Source organism: Rhipicephalus sanguineus, chromosome 3 (assembly GCF_013339695.2).
Source record: "Rhipicephalus sanguineus isolate Rsan-2018 chromosome 3, BIME_Rsan_1.4, whole genome shotgun sequence".
NCBI lineage: Eukaryota > Metazoa > Arthropoda > Arachnida > Ixodida > Ixodidae > Rhipicephalus > Rhipicephalus sanguineus.
Window position 1 is genome coordinate 180153272 of NC_051178.1, and position 4003 is coordinate 180157274.

At 42.9% G+C, this 4003-nt stretch overlaps 1 long non-coding RNA gene across 1 annotated transcript; it reads left to right on the forward strand.

Annotated features, from left to right (window-relative positions):
* The first annotated feature begins 736 nt into the window (after positions 1–736).
* LOC125757972 (uncharacterized) lies at positions 737–2287 on the forward strand. The gene is made up of 2 exons (XR_007415612.1): positions 737–853; positions 2182–2287. It is a non-coding gene; the product is annotated as an uncharacterized LOC125757972 (long non-coding RNA).
* The last annotated feature ends 1716 nt before the right edge of the window (positions 2288–4003 follow it).

Below are 4003 nucleotides of genomic sequence, written 5' to 3' on the forward strand. Positions count from 1 at the left end.
GAACTCCCAGCGACGCCGCGCACGACCTGAAGTCGTCCATGTCGTGCGCCTTAAGCCGTTTTTTGCGCGTTAGCGTACCTGGGGACTTTACTTTTCCTTTGTTATTGTAATTTATTTGTGTATGCACTTGTTTTTTTCCTTTCCATGTTCTGTTGCAAGCATCGGGACGATGCTTTTTCAGAGGGGGGCAATGCCACGCCCGCTCCTTCTTTATTTGATGTGTTCGAGTTTGACCAGCAAGGACGGTTATCAACGCTCGACGCTGGCCGCGAATCAGTGTTCGAGAAGCTTCACGATTTTAGTAGATCGTTTTTGTTAAGATTGCGCGCCGCACGCGAATGTTCCAGCTTTGTCGAGAGATAAGGCCGCCACCAGCGATATTGCTGGAAAGTTCCATAGCGCCTGTATAAAAGCCGACGCGCTTGACCGCTTGTCAGTTGATCGACGGACGACGCCCTGTTCGCCGCTATCATTGTACAGCGTGTATTGCTGTAGTTCTAGTTCTCATTTTCCCCGGCCACAAGTTCGGCCAAATAAACATTTCATTCTGCAAACGCCGACTGCTTTCTTCGTCGACGTCACGATCACGTGACAATATGATGTAGTATTTGTGCAGGAAATTACAGTTTCATTTAGTTGCCTTTCATTCTCCCTTCTCCGCAGCAAGACGCGCGTGAGACCAGGACTTGTGGAGGATGATGACCCGGTGATCGCCTACTACGTCGCCAGCACGATGTGGCTGCTTTCGTTGGCATCATCGTGGTCGCCATCTTTTCCCCGGCAAGCAGATCCTGGAGACCGACGTCAGCAAGATTGGCGTGTCTGGTCTAGACACGTTTTTGGACTTCGTTAGGTCAGTGCGTAACTCGTAAATTCTGAAGACCGCGGTGTTGCCCTGCCTGTGATTGAACAGAAAACGCCACTCGGTGCTTCTGCTGCTATATATACATAATCTGCACTTAATCGCAATCCGCCTTTTTCATGATGTCACGGCGCATGCGCCCTTCTCCTAGCGGATAAGTCACGAAACACCCCTCCATCTCGGAGGCTTTGCTTCTGGCAATACCGGTTGTCCCAGCCCCTACCAAAACCCTACCCTAACGGCAGAGGGCAGCACAGGAAAATGGAAAAGGCGGATTTAATGACAGACGGAGCGTGAGGACTCTGAAAAAAAAATGATACAACGTTCGTAGGTTGACAGTATAAGGTAGGGCTATCATATGGCATAGATGGGTGATGCACTGCGTTCAAGCCCAAGAAATACCAGAGAGGTATCTATCACCATGGCATTACATACTCTAAGATATCTATCAGTTTCAGTTTCAGTTTATTAGTAATTCAAGTTACAATGATTGGTACAAACAAATATGCAGACGACGGTCACAAAGTCAATGACTCCAAACGGGAACCTCGGTTAAAAATTAAAAAAAAAAACGATGTACAGCAAGAACAGGAAACAAATATGAAGTGCAAATTGCACAGAAAAAGAAGCATCAAAAAGCAACATAAAACATCTATAACATCAAAAACATCAAATAAGCAACATAAATCATCTATACAACAAAAAAGGACCAAAATGCAGGTCATCAAAGCTGCCATAAAGAAACCATTTGCAAAGAATAAAAAGGTTTAATTCGTGCATAAATGTGTTTAAAGAAGTTAGCTGCTTAAGTGATAGCGGAGGGTCATTCGAAATTTTAAGCGCATCATCTCTACGTATATTAGTCGTCGCGAATGAAGGCGACGAAGCCGTTGCTAAAATTTTTGAGCACAGCAGACTTGCGCCGGTGGTTATAGGCCAATAGCGATATTGTGTGAGGAGTGTGACTTTGTGTGTGTGTGATCCCCTCTCCATCTTTCTGTCTCTTTCTCTCCTCCTCTAACTTTCAAACTCCTCCATCCCTTCTCCAATTTAGGGTAGCACACAAGTTTTCTAGACTGGTTAACATCCCCGCGTTTTCTCTCTATAATGTTCCTGCCGTCCTCCCTCCCATCGTGTCGTCTTCTCACTTACTGCTGTCTCACACCAGTCAACATGAGCATGGCAGCTCGCCTGCATATCAACGAGCACTTATTATACTTGGAACTATATTTGGCCTTTGCTGCTGGCTTGATTTACTTTGGCTATAATGCATGAAACGCCAGTTTATCGTAACCTCTTGATGTTTTTTTTTTCGGCAGGAACATGTTTCCGGAGAACATCGTCCAAGCCTGCTTCCAACTGCACCGAACAGTTCGCATTGCCCAACCGCCACGCTTTGTCCCGTTGGGCGTTAATGCAAGCGAACTCGAGCCGGACATCATAAGAAAACTGCAGTACTCAGATGGCCTCAACATCTTTGGTGAGAAGGTGGCGCACGAAACCAAGCTTGATATTTTTCTCTGAAAGATCTGGGGCAAAATTCACAAAAGCTTCTCAATCGTAAGTTCTCAATGCCATTGGCCAGTTGCCTTAGTTAATGATATGCCCAACATCACGATTGACTGAATTTTCTCTTACAGCCTTTCAAGCGTAAGAGGTTTTTGTGAGTATGGTTCATGAAGCTTTTGCAACTGCGTATCTTGAAAAGGCTCTGCCTTTAATGAATCACATGATTCAACAAGACCAACCGTTGGTTTACGTGAACTGTTTAAGTTTAACATTATTCCGCTTTTCACAATACATGTTTCTTAAAGTACTAACTGCGAAGAGTTCCTCAATGTTAAGCTCCTAGCCTACCACAGCATGAATGGTCGAATCTTGAATGCTCATGCATTGCCCGAGGTCCCTACACTCAATCAGTCCAAAGACGGACTTTTTGGTTTCTTTGCAAGAAATTTTCGACCTTCGACCCTCCATGCGGACTAATTAAATCTAATATTATTCCTTTTATCGAATTGCGCGGGAAGAATTTACGCCTACAATTTCATTCCCGGCTATGCCGTGCCTGTTTAGTGTACTGTTTGTGTATTTAATCACTACTACGTAGCGTTTTCATTGCCTGTTTAATAAAGTGTATTCCCTCAGTATCAATCTGCTATTACGTAGTGTTGTTCCTTGCACTGTAATTGGCTACAAATAAATCGGCATTTATTTTACTGTTGCATTCTATTTCCGCCCTTTACATCTACAATGTTCAACCTTTACCCTGAGGTTCTCAAAAAAAGTTTCACTTAACCTCTGAATGTACACAAATGATTTATTGTCAACACCAACTTGTCGCCATCATCAATATGCTTGAAATTTCATATTTTCCTTGTATTATCAGATTTCAGTACACTATATTGTTCCGCGAATCATTGCGAACTTACAATGGCTTGAGTCGACCCCTTGATTACATAACGTAAGGATGGATAATTGTATTCGCAGTTTTAGACTTCGGTTTGCTTCTGATCAGTGGGAACAATAATGGTTTGAGTCGACCCCTTGATTACATAACGTACAGATGGAGAGTTGTATCCACAGCTTCAGAATTTGATTCTTTCTATGCTTTCTTTCTAATCACACTGTGCGATAAATAAGTTCATTCATTCATTAACCTTTTGCGGCAAAAACACAGATAGACAAAACAAACCCCTCCAAAGATAAATTAACTTACATAGTTCCTACTCTACTTAACAACTATGTGAAATCTGGCGTAGATTTCCTGCACTGTACACACACCCACTTGCGAGAAATACACATGGTAGGTTTTGATTGTATTCATCAATTGCATTATTGTTATTAGTATTATTATTTTTGAATGTGTACTTTGTTTTATTGTTGCATTCTATTCGACTTCACAATGCTGACTGTTGTCACTGCTGTTGTGTACAAAGGTAGCTGTGGGCCCTTGTCAAGCTGCCTCTTCGTATATATATGTCAGTGATTTAATAAGCTCTCCTTGGTTAGCAACAAGCCCCCTACAATGTGCTCATTGTAGTTAACTGCAGGGTGGTGATCCTGCTTTATTAGGCGCGGTGTGACGTGTGATTATAAGCACAGTATTTAAAGATTAAACGTATGGCGAGTAAACTTACGCTG